The 23,696-nt window shown below is 41.2% G+C and overlaps 1 protein-coding gene across 3 annotated transcripts in view; it reads right to left on the reverse strand.

The window, feature by feature from the left end:
- pot1 (protection of telomeres 1 homolog) overlaps positions 1-8,907 on the reverse strand; it is a 59,793-nt gene extending 50,886 nt beyond the window's left edge. For 2 of the 3 annotated variants that reach the window (XM_023419955.2, XM_023419954.2), the window contains exon 1: positions 8,854-8,907. The gene's annotated coding sequence lies outside the window, so the exon portion shown is untranslated. Of the gene's footprint in view, positions 1-3,905; positions 4,016-8,853 lie in introns of those variants that run through there. The other variant, XM_087177605.1, reaches the window with a different exon arrangement.
- Positions 8,908-23,696: the final 14,789 nt, after the last annotated feature.

Here is a 23,696-nt window from a genome sequence, read left to right on the forward strand (position 1 = left end):
GGTGCGTGTGTGTGTGTGACTAAAGCCCTGGTCAAAAAAAGGCGCTGAGACTCGTCAACATCCGGCTTTAGTCGGCAAATTTCCCCCTTTTTGCTTACAAATTTAAAACTGTTCCAATAGAAACCTCTAATGCATCTATAGTTAAAAAAACAAGAAGGTTTTAATGCAAACAAGGACTAGAATCACTAGATCACACTGGTGTGATCTCATGCATCAGAGGGTTAAATCGCACATTTATGAAGTATTTTAAAGATTTCAAAATACCGACATAAATATATCGTGCATCGTGATATTTATAGGCCGTATCACCCAGGTGCATGTGTATGTGTCAGTTAGATATGGAAGTGGGAAGCCATTTCTAACATGTAAACATCCTGTCTATTTACCTCACTGCTTAGAAGTCTCGACACAGACGGATAAATCTGCTGGACTTTGTTCTTAGATGTAATTACCTTATTGCAGATATATGCAGAAATTAAACTGAAATACATGTAGACCAGAATGAACAGCAACATGAAGCTAGAGAATATTTATTTGATTTTCATGTCGTTTCATCCGATTCATCATCAGAAGAGGCTTAAAATATTCAGTATTTCAGAACTGGAGGAGGTACAGTGATAAACACTGTGCATGGGAGATATGGTTTTATCCACACGCATCCCCACAAATCATCGGCCTTATCTGCTGACCCGCGGGGCTGAAAACACAGATCTAAAAGGTTTATTTCCATGCAGACTGGAGGAGTTTCCTCTGCTGTGGGAATCACACAAATCCTCCCAGAGGGCAGAGAGAGACGGACTTTCTTTCACCGGCAGCGGCTGATAAAGAAAAAGCTGACACAGGTTCAATAAAACAAACATCACCGCTGTGCGTGCGCACACACACACACACACACACACACACACACACACACACACACACGCACGCACGCACGCACGCACACAAACTGAGGCTGTTCATTACAGCGACACTTTGAACAACACTGATGATTTAACTGCTCTTTAGAGACCGAGAGTAAATGTGACGCTTGCCCTGAGGGTGACGCGAGATGAAAAGTGATGGAGTCACCAAAGTAATCTGAATACAACATCAGGGGACTCTTTATGTCCATAACATTAGTTTCTTAATCATCTTGTTATGGTCCAATATTATAGTCAAATGCATATTTTGACCTAAATCAAAGGGTAAGGACTTCTTTCTACTGCACTGATGTTCATCACACAGGGGCGAATCCATCACTTAATGCTGGCGTTACTTTACATTCAGACCAAAGGGGAAGCGAGAACGTCAAAGTGACCAGAAGTCGTTCATTTTCCATGTGAGCCCACGTCTCTTGGCGGCAAACAACGGTGTACCGATATAAAACAGAGATGAATCACCAAATCCTCAGAGCGGAGAAGCTGGAACCACGAACTGTTTGGAGCTTTTGCTGAGAAAAATCATACAAACACTTGATCGATTATCAAAATAGTTAATATTAATGCTAATTGACAACTCTGATCAGGCTGACATCATGTAGCCTGACAGCATCTCAAACCACGAGTGACAAAACTGAAGTAGACGTGGGGGGGGGGCAGAGTGGGTTCACCCCAAGACCACATGAAACTCCTCATGACACTGCTCCTGCACAAACTGTCATGTTTCATCAGACTGTTCTCCGACCTGCTGATTCAGGCTTTTTTTTCCCAGGACATGAAAAAAAATAAATAAAAAATACAGTTGAAGTGGAAAAACAAGATTAGGATTTTCTAAATCTGAATTCAAGACAAGATGTTCTCAGACTTCCTGCTGAGCTGCAGAGAAAACACTCTCTGCACAGCACAACAAATAAATAAAAAAAACACTTGATTTTTCAGCCACTTTACATAATGCGCACAATCCTCTCTGTGTCTGATTTAATAGGCAGAGGTGTTTATGAGTATGTATGTGTCTGTCTCTGAGTATATGTAACTTTAAACCAATTTAAAATTGGTGCAGACGGATTTAAATAAATAATTTGTCCAGCTTCAGTCTGGTGTTTGAGCATCTCAGAAAAATGTCCTTCTCCCGCGACTTTGCCACATGCTGCTCTTAATGATAACGGCAAAGCATATGTCCGACCAAAAGGATGTGTAGGGCTGCAACACACTATTGCTTTCATTATTATTTATTATTATTTTCACGATTGATGATTTTGTCTATAAAATGCCAGGGAAAAAAAGTTAAAGATGTCTACTATGATTTCCGAGAGCACTATTTGAATTTCTTGTTTTATTCGACCAACCGTCCAAAACCCCAAAATATCTTGTTTATAGTCACATACGACAGAAAAAGCAACAAATCATCACATTTGAGAAACTTCAACCAGCAAATGTTTGAAAATTTTGCTTGTAAAATGACAAACAATTAATCTGACCTGATCTACTAATGAATCAATAGACTTATTGGTGCAACTCTACACTTGACGATGATTGATTGGAAACCTTGTCAATAATTAAACCAGCAGTAGCCGATGCTGTGCAGGAGTTTTTTCACATGGGTTAAGTGTAATGATTTCTTCTGATGTTACCAGAGGCAGCTCGTCTAAGCTGTACAACCCTGTGGGGAACCCTGTATTGATTCTCCTTTTGCACCACATTAAAAATCTTCAGTGTTTAATTTAGGCAGGACGTGTTGGATTAAGTGACTTGCAATAGTTTTTGGCTAAATTAATAACACACAGTGCTAAGGATTTTATTTTGACAGGGCCAACTGACAGCTTCCTCGTTCCTGATGTTGCATATTTTTGCAGCAGAAGAAGGTTTCGAAGAGTTTAGACCTCAAAAATGTGACCTAACATAGTTAGTAACTGACACAACATGGAGGACTACAGCTTCGTATGTGTTAGGTCACTGCTTCATCCATTTTCTGCCATTTTGAAAACTTTCCTCCAGGACACAGAGGTAAACTATGACCTTGATGTAACTCTGTGTTCCTGTAGAAGCAGATTTTTTTTCTCAAAATTGAAACACTTAGGATTTGCTGACTTCAGGCCCCACAGTGACCGGTTTTATTGTTTTAATGGAGATGGGGAGAAGTTTTAATTAGCCCCTACAGAGGTGTAACCTCACTGACAAAATGAATTTTCTTTTCTAAAGTAAAATCCCCATTTTGGCCGACAGCCACCATGAGCCGGGGCTGTCAGATAAAACAACAGAATCAGCAGGCCTGTAATTACCGTTTCAGAGAGGATGACAACTTAATAATATCATTTAAAGGAACAGACGTTTTTTTTTGTAGAAAAACACACCTTACAGCAATGTAACGTAACAGGAAAGTACTGTTGTGGTATTGCACACTCGCACATGACAGCTCATCATGGTAAGAAAGTAGAGAAAGGCTGACACGCATCACTGGCACTTTTTACCACACATCATAATTAATCCTGACGCTCCGTCCACCGTACTTCACTGTTGTGATGCTGTTTTCATGTTGGTATGCATCGTCCTTTTTATGCCATTCATAGAGCTGCATGTTCTTTCCAAACAATCAGTTTCATGTTCCAATGAAACATTTCCCCAGTCGTGTTGTGGAGAGACTCGCTTCAGCTTTGTTACGTTACTGATCATTCTGCTTTGTGCTCTTGGATTCATCTGAGGCTACGTCCACACTACTACGTTTTCCTTTTTGAAATGCATCTCTTTTCCTACGTTCCCTCCTTTCGTCCAAACGACTCTGGAGTTTTCGAGCCCTGAAAACGGAGAGTTTTGGAAACGCTGCTGGACCTTGAAAACTCCAGGGTTATGTCGTAGTGTGGACGGGCAAAAAACTGAGACCTTTGGAAAACGATGACGTAGACACCCACGGTTGCTTCCTGATTGGGTTTTATCAGCCTCAACTACCAGTGGTGAAAGCAACATGGATACCAAATTACAAGCGATACTGACCTTGTTGTTTTTGCTAGCAGCTGATTTGCAGTTAAATTCTGCATTTAATCAACTCCTGAGTAGAGAATCTGCTTCCTGTTTACGTCGGCTCGTACTCGTTTTCAGGTGTGACGGTATGGATGGAGATCTAATAAAATTATATATTAAAAGAGAGAGAAGAGAGAGAGGAGAGAGAGAGAGAGAGAGAGAGAGAGAGAGAGAGAGAGAGAGCTCAACAGCTACACATACACACGGTATCGTAAGTAAGTCGGCAGTTTTGCGTCCGTTTGACAGCAAATCAACACTGCAGCAGATCAGAGCTGAAACAATTAGTCAACCCAAAGAATATTAATCAGCAACTATTCTGATAAACAGTTAATTGCTGAGGTAAATTTCTCAAGCAAAAACAACATCCACTGGAACATGTGACAGGAATTTATATAATTTATTTTTTTGACATTTCATAGGAAGGCCTCTCACTAACATTGGATGACATATAAACCAGAATCACCTCCTCGCGGCCGTATCCCTCCGCCACCAGACTAGTTTCAGGTTACAAGTCTTGAGTTATGGCTAAAAAGTGTTTTGTGAGGTCACCGTGACATTGACCTTTGACCACCAAAGTCTAATCAGTTCGTCCTTGAGTCCTAATGAATGTTTGTGCCAAATTTGAAGAAGTTCCATCGAGGCGTTACTGAGATATCGTGTCCATGAAAATTGGGATGGACGGACAACATGAAAACAATATGGCTCCGGCTCCAGGTATAAAAACAATGGGGAGATATTTAGGTCTGTTTTCAAATAAAGGTTCTCCGAGCAACATTTGGGGCAAAAAAAGCTGTTGGGAACATTTTGATATTAAACCTACATGTTTCAAGATGCCTCAGTGTAATAATCAAGTGAGACAGCAGAAGAGGATGTGAATTAATCCATCCTGCCAAACCTCAGCCAATCAGGACGAAGTGAGGCGGAGAGGAAAACGAACATGTCAGAAAGAGTGACGGCTGCGTTGAGACGCTGCCTCGCGGGTTTGTTTTTTTTTTTTGTGTGTGTGTGTGTCTGTGTTTGTTTTTCGTCTCTGACAAACAGCGACTGTGCGTCAAAATCACAAACTGTTCTCTGTTCGTTCAGCCGACGCCGGAGCGTTTGCCAAGACACGAACCTTATTTGCTTCACATTTGCATCATCTTTGTCTCTTTATCTTTTTGTGAGGATGAGAGAGAGAGAGAGAGAGAGAGAGAGAGAGAGAGAGAGAGAGAGAGAGAGAGAGAGAGAGAGAGAGAGAGAAGCTCAACAGAAGCAGAAAACCAACTCCCAGAATAGATCTGGAGGGAGGATTGTCCCAGCTAGCAAAGGCAAAGCAGCGGAAACTAGTGCCACACCGCTCACCTCAAAACAAGACATTTGAAGATGCCACATTGAGCTTTGGGAAGTTATGAATAAATGAATGAATGATGAATCAATTAATCAAAAAAGTAAGATTAATCGATGATAAAAAAAAAAAAGCCCTTATCGCAATATTTCTGACAAATATTGTGATTTAAATGGTGACTGTAAATAAGTTTTCTGCACTACATTATTGAGGTTGTATGTTTTGAAATTAATAATTTTGAAAGCAAAAGTGGTGTTATACTCACATTGATTATTTATCTAAATAAAGACTCACAATCTGTTGGGTTTTTGGTTTTTTTTGAAAAGCAAAACCACACATTCCACTCTCAATCTCTTCAAACATAAAAATTAAGGTTGAACCTAACAATTAGTTCCATTATTGATTAATCTGCTAAATATTTTCTCTATGAACAGTGAAGAATGACAGGCCACAGGCCGAGGTGCTGTATGAGGAGAGCTTGTTTTAATCGACCAACTTGCTACAGACACCGGCATGCAGACAGCTTAGTAACTAATCAATAAAAAAGAGTTTCATCATGTATTTTGAATAAGTCTGTAAATTAACATTAACGGGCCACAGCTGAGTAAATTTGCCATCATCAGATGTTTCACAGCTGACGAAACCAACGGCAACAACAACAATAACAAAGTCGCGGCTTTTGAAATTTCAAAACTGCGCTTTCAGATTTCCATTTCTATTTCTGAATGATTTTCTCCTTCATGTTATACGTTATGTACGGGTATCATCACATCAACACGTCATTTCAGTTTATTTGACTGATTCATGTGTAGCACCGACACTGAGCAGTTATCTCAGCCTCCTGCTCTTTCAGCCCGAGTCTGAATTCTCTTTTTTCACTCAAAGCAACAAATTTTTCTGATGAAAAAAGGTGAAAAAAGTGGCAGGTGACCTCTGTAATGCAGATGAAAGCCCAGTGTCCTCACCCCTCATACGGACGTCCAGCAGGAGGTCGCCTGAGTCACGCATTGTGTGATCTATCCCACGGCGACTGGCCGCCGCTTCAAAAAAGCAGGAGGGAGCGCTCGTCTTTTAACTCTCACAGGCGGGTGGAGAAAGGATGAGTAAACTCCTCAGTGCTCATGAATATTCGTCTGCAGCTGCACAGAGCAGGAGCAGTCGAGAGGAGGATCCAGTAGCTGAACAATCAGCCGACTGAGACAAAAACTGATTAGTAACATAACGTTACTCTTCACACTATAATTCATTCTGTCATCTCTCTGCCCTCCAGCACAGGGTTTCCTCAGGAAGTAGGTTAGTAAAGGTGCTAAGCGCTGGCTATACGTTTTTTTCCTGACTCTGAAGTGCTGCAGAGTCAATGTACAATGAAAGTGATCGATCAATGACCTGTTGAGCTGAATCACACACATCCTGACATCATTATCAGCACAGTTACTGGATGATAATCTAATCAAACTCTTGGCAGCACTGCTCATCTTCCCCGAAGCTTAATAAACCTAACTTTATATTATTATTTTATAAGAATTCATTTGTCATTCATGTAGTTTATCCAACCAAACAAACCTCACCAACATCAGACTGATTAAAATAGAGAACTGATTTTTTTAAGGCAGAGGTAAACACATATAAAGCTCATCTGAGGAAAGTACAGTTCACCTCATCAAAAACTGCATTTATTCTAATAAACGAGTTTCTTTTTCATCTTTTCAGCCTTGATTTCAACCAGTGATGAGTGGAGATGTAAACATCAGCCAGGCCAATAGAGTCAAATGATACAGGTGGGGAAAAAATTTAAGTAAAAATTGAATTATAGAAACAAAAATTATGTTCTTAACCTCTACAATTCTCGGATTTTGACTTTAGTGTCTCCCAAAACACACACATATGACACATATAGACCTCATACATTTTACATACATTTCTGCTAATGGTCGTGTTCATCAAATGAAATGTGAGCCACATGACACCTTTTTCTGGTACCAGACGAACCAAGAAATGCAACCAAGAAAGGCAAAGAAGAAGAAGAACACTGCAAGCAAGACGATGTAAGAAATTCAGGTTTAAAAATATTCTAAAAAAAAAAAAAAACAAGAAAAAGGAAGAATATACAATCAAAATGTTTGGTAGCCCTGAAGGATACACACACTGAATGTGTGTAACAATCACAGAGCTGTGATTGTTCACGAGAAAACTCCAACAGGAAGCTTTAAAGAGGACAATACGACAGGACAACAGATAATTGTAGTGTGCTCCAGTGCTTTTGTGCACAGATAAGGTTGTTATACTTGTGAAAGACAGATTAAAAGATGGTTAAAATCAAAGCAGCAGAGGCTGAGATTTCCTGACTTTCACTACCAAGTATGTGACCCTACATTTACCCCAATGCAACAGCAATGCAATGTCTTTCATCAGAGCCCCCACCCCACCCCGTCTGATATATATGGGATGGAGGGTAGAGAGGGAAAAGATTCCAATATTAACAACTTGTCAGTGTTCACATCACCAGCTGGCCTAAAATTCAAGGGTCAGAGGTCACAGCATCAACGACATCACATTACTGCAAACATCAACTTAACAAGACCTGATCTGAACCCAAAAAATGAAAAATGTCAGTAGCACTATGTAAATCTACCATTACTTTAATTAGGAAAGTAATAAATAGCTAATGTGAGCAGTGACAACACACACACCCCTATCTATTTATGTTTCTTCTGTACAGGAGCCGATAAGCTTGTTTTTAGCTAATGTTACTTCAACGTCTACAGCAAAGTTAACCGTTAGCTAGTTAGCCTGCTAGCCAACTTTAGCAAACACGAACGTAGCAGGAAGAGTAGCTTAGCTATCCTCCGGTTTAACAAGAACATACGCGTCTTACAGTAGCACCCAGGACAAGAATACACTTCAAACCGATTTTACACAATGCTGAAGTAAGCTAGTGAACAAATAAACATGTGAGAAAGTATAACGAACGAGATAATATTCTGTTCTGCCGTATAGTTGAATGTTACGCCAAACTCCATTCAAATTCCTTCGGTTTGAAGTTGCATTGATTCTACGCAACCACACACAGGAAACAGAAGATATTACGCAAGTTTTTATGAATGTATACACTCTATTGGTAAATTCGGAAAACATCCAAAACATAAATCCGCGCATTATTTGATTAATATTTCAACTTTCCCCCGGACCGCAAGCGGTGGAAACTAGCATGACTTCAGGGGCAAAGAGTACTGCGAGAACCAAAATACTAGCTCATTAAAGACAGTTTTATTCAGCTCAGAGACTCGTTTTGTACTTGATGTAGGCTGAAATTTAGGGTGGATTGTACAGACATGTAAGATGTGTACACTCTTACTGTAAGTGGTGTATTATTTTATCAGTAAGTAATGAAACACAAACCTTTACGTTTTTTACTTTGAGTCTGGCCACTCATTCTCTTGCTAAAATACAACGGGGTTTCGAGTTACGTTGAAATGTCACTAAACAAACTTCTACCAAGTAATGAACAACATTAACCAAAGGACAATCGTGGGATTATGTCACTATGTAGAATTAAACACCACATTAACAGCTGGAAGCAAAAGTTAAAAAACTTACGGCTCCAGTTCGTTTTTCCCTCGCTTGGTTTCGAATTGACGGGTTGTTGTAATGCGCATGCGCGCAGGGAGCACAGGAAAGCACTATTACTACTGCTATTTATATAAACAATAAAAACTGAAATTCAAAGGGGATAGATTATAAAGAATAAAAATAACATTGGAAAAAACAATATAATCATATAACATAAGATAAATAAATAATTAGAATAAAAATGCAGTAAATAGTAGTAAATGACAATAAATCCCCAAAAGATATACAATAAAATAATTTTTTCCTTTAGATCTTCAACTTCAGCTGTTCCTGACTTATAAAATATTTAATAAGCTGCAAAGACTCAACATATTAAGATGGAACAAGAACACATGTTCTTCTTTACCAGAAACAACAAAGATTAAATTATATATATTTTGAAATAATTTAATCATTTGAATATTTTTCCACCACTACACTGAAGGCAGCCTCTCCACAGGTCCACCCTGCACTGTGATACAGCAGTTTTCTGTGTTGGCCATCTGACAGGAGCTGAAGTCTGCCGAGGAGAGAGGGGGGGTGTGATACCAACATCAGGGAGGTTGACCTGCCAGCCTCCAGCCTCCGCCGGAGGTGACAGTGTACGACCGAGGACTTCACACTCAGTGACTCCACCCTGCTATGAATGGTGTGTTTGGGAGTCATTTCTGCAGCGTTTCCTCCTGTCAGGAGTCAGAATAATGTCTGCTGCTGAAGTGCAGACGCCGGCGGCATCAGAAACCCACGCTGGGAGAGTCTTTCTGCTTTTCAACACCACTGAGTCTCTGGTCTGAGATGACATGTGGGCTGTCCGTGTAATGTTTACTCCCTTCATGTGTTAGTGAGCAATCCTGGCTCGGTCATCAGCTCCCATGTCAAGCTGTCAACAGGTAAACACTGGCATCAAGAAAACATTACACAGCAACCAGTATTTTATTTATTTTTTTAACCACCTGGTGCACATTGGTGATATAAACCTACTTTACATATCAGGCTTTTCTCAGTCTGTGTTCTCATCTGTTCTTGTTGTCATCAGTCAGTCCATACAGAAATGTAATATATGACATATGTGTCCCTGTATCCAGAGTGATAATAGTAAAACACTGCCAGGGTTTATTTTTCTGCATTGTGGATACTCTCAAGTACAATTTGCTGATAATACTTTCTTCAACCACAGTCAAATCTGTACAAGAACACGCCAAAGTGTTCATGTGTCACTAATTTACCCACAATGCTCTGGGAACTGATTCCTCACTTGTGTGAACTTGAGGCAGACAAGCGTCCCAGCATGCATTTTACACAAACGATGGTGGAGGATCTGAGCCTCATTCATGACTGTTATAATCACCATTCTACAGCTGTTACTGTGTCACCAGATTTAGTTTTGATTAACTGTAGATCTCAAACATGTGTTTGCTTTATCAAAACAAAAAATGGGAAAATGAGCTCCTCTGTAGCCGATCATCGCCCGTTGTCATCCCATGTCTCTGTAGAGATTTAAACAGAAGATATAATTACGTTTGAGAGATAAACTTTGGTCTCAAAGGTTGAAATCCAATATTTATTGCTGCCAGATTTATTTTTCTAAAGTTATAGTTCATTTTTTATGAGACAGTTTAATGTTGTCCAACAGCCCTGCCACTGCGGACCTCTGGGTTCTTATATCTCCGGATCTCAGCACAGTTCAATAAACTTTCATAAACTAAATCAAACAAAGGCAGTGTGGTGAATCATGTTAGATTTCATTTTGTTTTTAAACAGAAATTACAGGTGTAACAGTGTACTGAAGTGTTTGAACAAGATCACTGTTCCAGTTGTAACTTCAGTGTCTTACGTCTGAGTCTGAGTTTGGACTCTGAGGTTCAACTTCCAAAGTCTGAACTCTCAGTGATGCAACTTGGTGATCGGGGATGGTTGTAACATCCTTGACATTTCTGTCTGTATCTCGTTGCTCTTTTAAGCCAGTGCGTTCAAAATTTAATACAAACAAGTTACACGTGTCTGCTATTAAATGCTGTAGGTGTTACCTCAGCAACACAGACAGAAAATGTCTGGTTTAGTCTCAAACACAAGGAGTGTTAGTTTTTTCCTTCTAAAATCGTCTGTCGTCAACCATCCCCAGTCTCCCTGCTTGTGTTGTGCTGCGTATGGCTTGTACCACTGATCATATGAAGAGCGCATTAGAGCCTTATGAGAGGTGGGGATGAGACTTTAAACCGCATCCAGTGTCACTGGAGGGAAGATCAGAGGATCATCAGCGTCGTCAGGAATCATCCTTTGGTGAGGATGAAGATCAAGGGTGAATTTCATGTCAAGTAATTATAGAGATATCTTTCTGCAGATCAATCAGGATCAATCAGCGTCATTAAGCCCGGGGCAGAAACAACAACTTCCCTCTCATCAAACAGCGGCTCCGCTCTGAGCCATCGCCGGCGTCATATCCATGTTACATTATCGATGGAAACCTCAGAAGCGCTTACAACCAGATTACTGACTGTTTAATTAAATTGAAAAATGCCAAACACTCACAGTGCCTGTGATAGAGAGCATAATTCTGCTGCTGTATTAGCAGGAGGCTCATTACTCAGCACTAATGAGTTTCTCCTGCAGAGGCACATCACAGCAGCAGGCCCGAGCTTCTGTTGCTGCTTTATGTTTCTAATCAACTGTCCTCCTTCGTGAAAAATATCACCAATAAAACACATACATGAAGCTGTCTTCAAGATGGAAAACAACAACTTCCATATTGTTCTGTTTGGCCCTGTCGCTGCCTGGGGGAGGAGGAGAGGAGGGGAGGGGGTCATTAGCTGCTCCTGATGGCGGATACCGTTCACACTGACCTCAGGATCATGCTGCTGTTGCTGCTGCTTGTAATTAAGAAATGGGAATCTGACCCCAACTGTGTGACTGTCTCTGCACGAGGCGTTGTTGCATCTTCACCGGGTTTCAAAACAATATAGTTTTAACAGACGCTCGTGTAACAGATTTCTACCTCTGAAACGACCTCAGCCTCCAGACTGGTCGAGCTCAGAGCGCTCCTTCAATTGTATAATTGATCAAATGTTAAAAATTGTAAGATCAAAAACTCAAAGATCAACATGTTGCATGTAATTTGCTTAATACGTCCACAAATAGAAATATAAAAGCAACAATTTATTGTTGAGATTGGAAACAGCAGCTGACAACAGCTGTGCTATTAGACATTGTTTGATTGTATCAGATGACATCCAACATCTGTCTTTCTGATGTGAGGGCCCGAGCCAGCTGGGAAATGTAATGTAATCTCGTCTAATCTAGCCTAGTATAATATGTAGTCCAATCTAATCTCATGTAATCCAGTGTAGTCTATTCTGTAGTCTATAGTTTTATCTAATCTAGACCAATCTGTTCTCTGGTCTAATCTATGGGCTATTTACTAATCTAATCTAATCGAACCTAATCTAATCTAATGTAATATAATGTAATGTAATGTAATGTAATTTAATCTAATCTAATCTAATGAAACCTTTAGTCTAATCAAGTCTATAAACTAATCTGATGTAACTGAATATAATCTAGTCTGTTCTGTAATTTAATATAATCTAGTCTTGTCCATCCAATTTTATTTTCGTCCAGTTTTATATAATCGAATCTTCTCAATTCAAATCAAATCACTAATTGAACTGAACCTAAAGTAATTTAGTATATTCCCTAATCTAATTTAATATAAACTAATCTGATCTGCTCTAATCTGATCTAATCTAATCTGATCTAATCTAATCTAATCTAATCTAATCTAATCTAATCTAATCTAATCTAATGTGAATAAAAATACATCTATGACCAACTCTCATGAATAATCCCATGAAAACGACCAGGAGGTCAGAGGCTGAGTGGGTGTCGATGTTGCCTGGCATCAACACAGACGAAACAGAAATATGACATACACCCCGATGCCAACCTCCCATCAGCCTCAGGGGCCAGAGAGATGGGGAAGATGAGGAGGAAGCTGAGGAGGAGGAGGAGGAGGAGGAGGAGGTGATTTACTCGTCATGTCCAGCCCACGGATCAGCTCCATCATCTCTGTGAGTCGGGGGCCCTGAGGACTGTTGGTGTGAACACATTACAGTGTTGCTGCAGATGCACAGAGACTTTGAGACCCGTGATCCAGACTGAAACACAACCTGTGTCCTCCGCTCTGCGGTCGCAGCTGTTCATTAAGCTGACGGCAGGAAAACACTCCAGGTTCATCTCAGCAACTTTCTACTAACTGGATTTAGCTTGTAAAGCTTGTTCATAAACTCAGAACATTTTAGTTTTTAACAACTTTATCTTCACTTTACCGTGTTTTTTTGTCACATCATCAGCTTTCAACTCATTGAGAATATTTACCTGCCACCAGTTGTGTGTGTATCCTGGTTTAAAGCAGTGGTTCTTGACCTTTTTGAGTCGCAACCTCCTCCAGAAACCCCTCCCTCTTGACTTACCTTTGAAACGGTGATCCACATCACATTGTGACGCCCTGCCCTGTTTTGGCTCTGGTGTTTACTCACCTTCACATATCTCCTCTTCGCCCCCAGCAGACGTTCTTTGAGAAGCCATCGCTCCATATTCAGCCACTTTGCAGTCGTTAGCGAATGTTTAGCACCTGCCTGCTGTGCTGTGCCACGCTCATCTGCTCAAACCTGTTAAACATTATAACATCAGTATGGGAGATTTAATGGAAAAATAATTCTCAAAAAAGTTAAACAAGATAAAAGATAAAACATTTCTTTATTATTCATTCATTTGGTTATTTTGAAAACCATCCCATGACCCCCTGAAACATCTCACGCCCCCCTGGTTGAGAACCACTATCTTAAACGACCAAACCAATAGAACAATATTACCCAGTTCATATAGGCAATAGGTAGTTTGCCCTTGACATTTCTACTGTCCATATTGGCTATTAGGAGATTATTATCTATGTAATCAATGGATGTGATTGGGGGACAAAATCCACATTTCTCCTTTTGTGCAGAAATATATTTGAAATTGTAAATCTGTAGTTAATGAGGCTTCAGCAGTTTCTGTTTTTCACTTGGGTCTTTGTTTTTCCCTGTGTGAACTGCAGTGGAGGGATATTAACAAAAAGACAGAGAGACTCTGGAAGATATCGACTTGATTTGTCAAACTCAGACTGTTAAAGCCTCGTATTAAGTGCAGATAAACTTCGGGATTTTTCACAATACAATGGATATGGATTCTGACATCCATCACCGACACTGGAAGTGCATTAGGATCTTTTAATGGCCTGGTTCAGAAACTGTGGCAGGAAGGTTTCCTCAGAGTTTAGTTCTCAGTCACGACTGACATCCATCAGTGAAATGAGTCTGGAAAAGCTGAAGTGGAGGTAATTGATCGCAGAATTAATACATGAGTTAACAGTGAAATTGCAAATAACATTTTTATGGAGTTAATTGCTGCGGGCTGATAGTATGTGAGAGGGAGCGGCTGCAGCAGTGGATCATTTCCTTGATCAACGATGATGTGAAGGAGCACGTTCGGAGCCTGATAACAGCACAACAATGAAAGATGAAGGTCCGGATAATTACAGATACAAGGAGTCGGAGAAGATCTCAAATCTAATCAAGCAGACAGAAACTCCAACAGAGGTACCGTCGCTGTGAAACGTGTAATTAAATGAAGGTTCACCGGAGGTCTATGCCAATGAAACCGCAACCATCAATAACCTGCCACAAAATACGTGTACTTTCTTGCTCTGACAAATATGTTAATTTAGGTATTTAACACACTGTGGCTGATGGAGGCGGCGCAGGCGAACGCAAAGACGTGCTGAGGCAGTGAAGTTACTGTAATGAATGCAAACAGGCAGGTGGACGAGCAGGTGGGCGGGTCGTAGTAACTAAACACAGGAAGTAGAGTGACAGGGACATTCATGGCTCATTCATCCACTGGAACAGGAAACACCATTGGAAACATTCACGGTTTCCAGAAGCTGAATCCTGCCGACTTTGGTGATCCTTGGTTGTCATGGTTACAATAGTAAACATGCGGACTGTACTGAAAGTGGCGTACCTCCCTACGTCGCCATGGTTCCTGTAATAATGGCTGTGGCTTGGTGAGGTTTAGAAAAAAGATGGTGTATTGGGTTAAAATGAGTACTCCTTCAACATTAGATGATCGTTGTTGTCATGGTTACAATATAAACCACGGGCTTCACACGGTAATCGAACACCGCCTCCTGTGTCATATTCATCCGTCCACCACCACCTCCTCCCGACGTGGACTTTGTTTTTCTTTATGCTACGTCAGCGATACTTTTCCCTTCGCTCCCGTCATAATTACTACGACTAGTAGATGTCGCCTAGCAACAAAACTTAACAATGATGTCATAATAACCTGCTGCACAGATGACCTGTGGGATCGTTTTCTACAGGACAGTCTCCCCAGTATAGATGAAACCACGCCCACTTCCATACTTGTTAGGGTTAGGGATAGGGCTTCGGTTGTTGTGACATCACTAAGTTACGGGAGTCCTGACGGCTCATTTTAAGGCAGAGTTTCTAACACCTGCTGAGTGCATTTCTCCATGCATTGGGCTATTTTCAAAGTATTAATAGAAGAACTTAGACCTGCTTTACAATCAAAGAAGACTCACTTTTCTACAATATGGGACCTTTACTTTTTCCAGCTGACTTATTTTACAAAGAAAACTCCTAAATATAAATGTGTATGCTACATACGCTAGTGTGTGTGATATCAAGTTAACAGACTGAGGGTAAAGGTGTCAGGTCCCAGGTTAAAGGTCAGCATCCTCAGCAGGTGATGATCCATGATATAAAAACATTACATATATATATATATATATATATATATATATATATTGTGAGTAAGACAACTGCTTAAAATCACAAATTCTAATTTGAACCCTAACCCTATGGTCTTTAATTGGACAAAAAATATTTGGCATGTACCCGCTACATAGCTGAATTTAATTCAAAGTATCTTGACATGTAATACAATCAACTGGATCTCTTTGATGGAGGGGTATAATATGATAAAGCTGCCTGAGGACTCTGCAGTAATCCTTCACGCTGTCACACGTTGATGGGGTAAATGTCATGGCGCTCCGTTGTCTCTACTGTCATGAACTGCTTCAGTTATCCTGCTGCTGCTGCTCCTGCAATTAATCCTGAACCCAGATTCAATTTGTGAAGGCCTCAGAGTGAACGCAGTGAGGATTAACAAGCTGCAGGTGGTTCTGTGTGAAGACCGAAGACTTCAAACAAGAAAAGAGAATTTAGAGAATATTGGAGCAGAGAGTACAGTTCTGTATTGACCCAAATAAATTAAATACAGACCTACTGGAGGTGGAGAAGAAGAGCTGTTCGTTCCAGTTCCCTTCATGGTCGTGTGTATTTGACGTTAAAGGTGAGTAACCGTACAATCAGTGGCTGTTTAAAGACTTTGAGTCCAGCAGACCGTCTCTCAGTAATAAAGGTCTACAGCAAAGCGGTGACCGTTATCACTTCCCAGCTGGTCTCCTGTGGCTTCACATGGCGTCGACACTTCGTCCTCAGAGAGTCATTATTCTGAGCGGCGGGCCGGCAGAGGCCCTCAGGATGAAACGAGCGGCGGTCTTTATGAGCTCCTGCTTGACCAGAGGTGCAGCTGTAACAAGATGGATCATTATGGAGCGTGGTGGTTCAGGAGCGTGTGAAGTTTGAGTGGGTGTGTGACGGCGTGTTTGACAGCAGTGGTGTATCGTGTCGAGGCCTCTGGACGGACAGAGGCGGTTAGTTAGATGTCTTTACGTCCCCAGAGTGTCTCGGCCAATCAAATGCTGCAGACGTGACGAGCTGCTGATAATCGCACCACAGGTTTGGCTCTAACAGGCTGTTACATGGTTCAAGCTGCTGAATGCTGATGTTTCTCGCAGTTTTTCACTAAATCCTTCAACCTTTATTTATATAAGGTGACTCAAGACAATACAAGCAGAGATATTACAGTTCTGAGCGGGGTCGGATTATCCTGCTTAAGAGCCACAGGGCAAAAAGTGAACTGCGGACTCATATCGTCCCACTCTGTATGCATTGGATGAATGGTATCATTTCTATATCCATAAGTTTTTCATGTACTACAATATCTTTCTACACAGAGTGGCAGGGAACCTCTGCAACAGGATCTGAGTGCCAAATGCAAACTACAAACTTCACACCAATTCTAGGCAGGTTAGTGTCTGTTCCAGTGATTCAGTTTGTCACCTCCCTGAAGCTGCTGGACTTGTCAGAGATATATAAACAAGACCAACTGTCTGCAGTCATGCTAGTGGAAACACACCTGTTCACATATTATTCCATGGTCGTTAGCCCTGATGCTAACGCTGTAGTTACACCAGATAAACAGCCTGAATTAGCTGGTTTCGTTATGTTACAACCGAGTGAAACCAGACACAAACAAACGGTGTATAGCGATAAGTGATTGTATCAGTGTTAATGTTGGATTTTAATTGGATGTAGTGGTGTCACATTTAAGCTAACAGTTTATTGACATGTCTGTAGTTCTTTTCTCCGTTTGGGAGATATCCCTGACGTCTCTGACTCAGAGTTACAAGTTGAAGGCTACTTCAGACAAACAGTCTGTGACCTGAACACTGGATTAGGCTCGGCAATGCTTTGAGCTCAACTTTAGCATGCTAACATGCTAACACTAACATGCTGGTGTTTTGTAGATAACAAATCAAGGGATCACCAAGGTTTTTACATTTCATCCTGAGGACACGTTAATGTGTGAACCAAATTTTATGGCAGTCACTTGGATGATTATAGAAACATTTCACCCAAAACCACAAATGTGAACCTCGTGGTGGCGCTAGAGGAAACTGGACTGTCTGCAAAGTGCGACAGTGATGACGTATTTTTGAAGGCCAGCCCAGAAGTTAGCATCACCCTGGGTCTCTTGAAAACAAGCCGATGGGATTTTAACATTGCCTTTTGGATTACTGCAGAAAATAAACTCTGTGACGAACAAAAGTTTATGACACTGACACATTTTGTTCAGCAGGAGAATCTGCACTGATGATTACTGCTTTATGACTGTTGAAGTACAATCAGCACAAGTAAAAAGCTGATGTGAGGCTATAAACAAACTCAGCGTCACCACCACTAAAGTTTGGTTTAGCTCTGACCTCTTCTACAAAAGCCTTTCCTCTTATAAAGTTAGTGACAGTCTGTACAAACACAACGAGGCTGTAAAGGTGGACCGGTGAGTGGATCGGTTTTCATGTTCAACGTGATGATGTTCAACATCCCAGAGGACCTCTGTAGTCTCATCTGGACATTTGTTAGCAACAGATGTAAAAGTTTAAAGGCATGTTTTATGTCAGTTAAAGCTTGTGTTTTAACCACAGACTTTAAAGTAAAGGTAGTAGAAAAGTAATTTGGGGGTTTTAGGACTCCTTCCTGCAGCTCTCTGTTGGTGAGATATTTCAGTGTGGACATAAATGGTGGACTGAATAATCGGCATTTACATCCATTGATCAGTGCTGCTAATGTGGCTGATCAAAGTCTGTTCAGCAGAGGTGGAGATTTCCTGATTTTTGGCCCCTAGCTGCAGAAACACTGGATCCTACTGTTCCTGAGGTCAGTCCAGTTCAGCGGTTGTTGTTTTATTCTGTAAAAAGTTGCATGTTACGGCTTAAATCGGTTTACTGATGATTTCCTACTTTCACATCAGCAGCAGGTTTTAGTGTCGCTGCTGCTTCTCATAATGACACTGTGGAAACAGACCAGCGTTTGTTTGGGAAGCTCCATCATCTGCACCATTACAGAAGCGGCACTGTTTGTTTTTAGTTGTTTAATTAAACGTGTGTGTGTGTGTGTGTGTGTGTGTGTGTGTGTGTGTGTGTGAGAGAGAGAGAGAGAGAGAAGGAAGCTCTGATGAGACTTTGATGAGATGCGTTACTTGTCCAAACACTCTCAGGGTTTTCATGTGAGAGATGAAAGCTGTTCACTTCATACAGGGTCTCAATTATCATACTTCAACACTGGAGCTGTGCTAAAGGAGAAAAATGGCTCATTATTGAAATTGTTCTGGTGTAAACATTTGATTAAAGACACTTTGCATTCTGCTCTGCAGCCCAATAACTTACATTTATAAAGTTATTTCACCTAATGAATCCTGCAGGACAGATTTGCACCAGTTAGATTTAAATAATCCCAGAAGCTCGTTTGTCAATGATAACTTTAAATAACTGTGAGAGAGAAAAAAATCCAGGAGAGGTTTCTGGAATTTACCAATTCTTCATCATGAAATATTCTCGCAATTACAGCAGAGCTGCTGCACACAAAGCAAATCAGTTGTGTTTGGCATTTTGCATAACGACTACAAATGTGCTGAATCCGGAGGGAGACACGCTCTCCTCAGACTCAGACTCGGAGAGCGTGGAGACGTTTTCACGCTCTGAAGCCCGTGAAGCTCGTGCTGAACTCACACTGTCAGGAAGTTGTAACGTGTTCATCTCTGGAGATGGAGAAACGTCGTGAAACGTCGTGAGACACTTGATGTGGAAGCAGCAGATGAAGCGGTGAAGGTGCAGCCGTCTGGATGTGGAGCAGTGAACGTGATGCAGCTGCTGCTTTGAGAGTTGGACGCTGTGAAAGAAGAGAAAAGACAGTGAATGACACACTCAAGATGTCAGCTTAAACACTGAGAAAACACTGGGTGTGCTGCAGGTGTTTGACACGCTCCACGTCTCATCTGTGCGTTTTTGCTTTGGGAATCTGAGACACTAAGAAACAAGAAAATAGGGTTTTTGTTTCAGGATAGGAAACTATTGAATCTCTCAAGCATCAAGTTGCTTGAGACAAAAAAAGATATTAGAAAATTGTTATTGGCATGTTTAATTATTTTCAGGCAACAATTCAATGAGAAAATAATTGGCATATCAATCAATAATGAGATTAATTGTGAGTTGCAGCCATGTGTAAATGTCCCCTGATCTTACGCCACTATCGACAGGACGACGTCATCTGTCAGTCTTTTAAAACTTTTACAAATCACCCTCAAAAAAAAAAAAAAAAAAAAAAAAAGTTTTGTGATCTGACATCTGAGGTTCGGTTTAGTTCACAAAAGTGACACTGTCAGGGTTAAAGTAATGACCATTAGAGGTGTTTGTCACCTACAGGGGAATAAGTGGATTTGGGATATTTCCCGAAATGACAGAAAAGAAAAGAAAAGAAAAGAAAGCGTTAGCGAAACAACACTTTTTGCGATTCCCTTCATGAACTCCTGGAGCCCCGACAAAGACCCCTGGGGGTCCCCAGACCGCGGATTTGTATCACAAACACAAGAGTTTCCAAAAACGAATGTCTTTTTGTGTTTTCATGTTTTCAGGTTCGTCTGTGAATTCGTGAAACTTTAAGGGGAATAAAGCTTAAATATTTTGTTCTGTAACATTTTTAAAAAATCAGAAGAAGAGAAACCTTTCAACCTGCAGCAGCAGCAACTGAATCCGATGATGATTTCTGCAGCTGTTTCCTGTTTTACGTCCTCGCAGCGTGAAATCACGCTGCGTTTTATATCAGCTGTTGTATAAAAGCGTCGTCTGCAGAGAGAGATGAGAGAAGTCTGAACTCAGCTGCACAGCAAAGAAAACTCCTCTCTCACCTGCATGTAACCTCCATAATGCAGATGCTCATGTTTGATTTGATGCCTTTTACATGCCTGATTACATTTTACTCTGCTCTTCAGCGCGCGCTGTGCAGGAAACTCATTTTCTTTGCCTCTGCGGTGACCCGGTCTCGTCGCCATTAATATTTCACGTTGCCTAAAAACTTTAAATGGGAGGGAGCCGTGCCAATCTTTAATTCCAACACGGTAAATAATTGATGCTGTTGGAATCTGATGCAGTGCAGAGCTCCACTAGAGGAAATTTACATCCGCTCACCCACTGATCTACATCTCCCATCAGGCCTCAAGAGCGCCAGCCGAAACCCTCCCCGAGCACAGAGCGAGCGACACGGACGGTATCATGCTAATTCACCGTTCAAGTGCTGCAGTAATGTGTCTGTTGAAGAGTCGATGGAGCTGACAGCTATAAAACACAGCCGTTCACAAGCTCCTACTTTTTTCTTCTCACCAACAAATCGCACGTTCAAACCGAATTCACCCTCATCACAAATGTAGTTCACACGTCTAATGTCACGATGAAGGTTTTCGGCCTCCAACAGACGCAGGAGCGTCACAACGTTCAGAACGAGACTGTCCTGTAGAAAACGAGCCCACTGTCAATGTCATTATGACATCATAGTTATGTTTTGTTGCTAGGCGACATCTAGTGGTGGTAGTGACGATGACAGGCGCAAAGGGGGAAAGTGTCGGTGACGCAGGGTAAAGAGAGACAAAGTCCACGTCAGGAGGAGGTCGCGGTGGACGGATGGACGAATATGACACGGGAGAGCGGTGTGTTCGATTCCCATCTGAAACTAGCGGTTTATATTGTAACCATGACAACAAAGAGCGTCTAATGTTGAGGAAGTACTCATTTTAACACAAATCACAAACTTCTTCTAAACCTAACCAAGCCATGATTGTTATTATAGTAACCACGGCGACAAAGGTATGTTACGCCGCTCTCGGTACACTCCGTCTGTTTATTATTGTAACTATGACAACCAAGGTCCTGTACGCCTGCCACCATGGGTCGTATCAGATGGGTAAATAAAAAACCAGCCTCACATCATGCATCCCTGCAGTCTGAGGGTATTACCCACAGTTCATAGCGTTGTGACATTAAACGTGGGGGTTACCATGGTCACCCTGTTGGATGACAGGTAAGCAGTGATTGACAGGATGTAGCCACACCCGACAAGATGACGGGAGAAGACAGCTATTTGATCCTCCATTTTGTTTATTTCTATCGTTCTGAAATAAATCTTAATCCCTGAAAGTTAAATCACCTGCAGCTTTAAACCCAAACACCGATGATAAGAGGGTTTTCAGGGGACTCGTCTCTGGAGTTCTCACCCTGTTTACTCCCAACATTTCTATTTTAAACACAAATAACTGCTCAGCTTGAATTCTCTCCCTCCTCTGTCTATAACCAGTAGAAAACTTCCTGTTTGAACTTCACAGCAGTTGTGAAATCTCCCCACAGCACCTCCACAGTTCAGTCTTTACTGCTGTATGATGCGAGACGACACGCACGTTATCTTCCTTTCACTATCCACTCATCTCGATATACGACTGATTGTGTGCAGCAGCTGACTCTGACCTTTACCAAAGAGGCCTCAGGCGGTTTAATGCAATCATACAATAAATACTATCTCTGTAAAGCTCATCACGTTTGGACTCAGTCAGTCACACAGATCGGGAATTACAAGACGATTAACAGGAAACCAGGAACCAGGAGTTTCGCTTCATTTCATCAACCTCTCCTCTGTAAAAGCCCATACCAACACTCCTAACATAACAACCTCACACTGCTTAGCTTCCATTGTGACTGTTAGTGTCTTGACGGAGTCGTCTTTATCCTCCGTAGCCACGGTAACCAAGGTCTTATGGATAAGAATGGAGGCGACTATCCAAATCCAGTTGCAGTGAAGGATGAGTGAAGCAGGGTAAAAAGATGTGACACATGTGACGTTAGTCAGGGATGAACATGTGATAATGACCAGGTTTAAGTGACCATTAGTCTTCAAACATATACTGAAGCTTTACACTTTTAGGTTTTTTTGGGGTAAGGTGCAGACGAGTGGAATATATACCCGCCCTGTAGGACCAGACGTCTTCAGACATTGGCAGTGCTCTGATTCACACGCTGACTTTGAACTGCTCATCTCTCTCTTTCTCTTATTAAACTGGTTATCACCCAAATCAAGGAAACATTTCATTAAAATCATTTTTAAAAAGAATACTGCTGCTGCCTAGTTTCAATTCATTTAACAAGGTTATAGTAGAAATAGAGAAAAATACAAGGTTATAAACTGAGCAGAGGTCACTAGTGGAGCTTGGTTTGATGCACTAATACAAATGAATGATGAAGAAGCATGAATCAAGATGGCAGTTTTAATATGATTAATCATGCAGCTCCACATCACAGTTGTACTTTGATTTGTTTCTTCATATCGAGGCTTTTTGAGATTATTCTTGTTCCATTTATTTTCAAAGAATAAAAGTGCTGCTTGCTCCTCTGAAGCTTCCTGATGGCATCTCTGGAAAACATCTTATTTAACCTCGCTCTCTTCCCACATCTGGCTCCCTTTTTATACGTTCTGTTCTCGGGGAATGAAGTGATTCGGGTACCTGCACTCTCATGTTCTCTGCCTGTAAAAATCGTTTGTGAAGCTCCGGAGGTGTTTTAACGTATTAGCGGGAAGCTGCTCTCTTTCCTCCGGTGGGGCAGAAAATGTGAAACGCTTGAGGGAGTTTCAACAGGCTCTGAACCGAGACACAAACTCCTAAAGTGCTTTCATCACTCAGGGGACAAACAGGATTTCACAGCTTCCTGCAGTGAATCCTGCCGTCTGGGACTGAAAATGGCTTTTTGCTGTGAAATACCTGTAAGAGGAGCAACGAAGGAGAGTTTAATACTCATGACAATCTGGAACTTAAAACCATATACTGAGAAAATGGCTGTAGGTGTGTTCAGGTAAAGATGCGTGCAAATGGAAACTGCTGTAAAATGTTCTGACGAGTCTGACACTAGATCTCTACACGCACATACGATCGACGTCTCCTCCTAAACAGAAATGTAATATATGACGTATATATCCTTTCATCATGATTACCATGAACTTGTCTCAGTGTGTCGGTGCTGAACATTTCTTCACCTTCCTCTGTGGCGGTTC

This window comes from Seriola lalandi, unplaced genomic scaffold (assembly GCF_002814215.2).
Source record: "Seriola lalandi dorsalis isolate HSWRI2012SDOR001 ecotype SW California unplaced genomic scaffold, Sedor1 jcf7180002054614, whole genome shotgun sequence".
Lineage (NCBI taxonomy): Eukaryota > Metazoa > Chordata > Actinopteri > Carangiformes > Carangidae > Seriola > Seriola lalandi.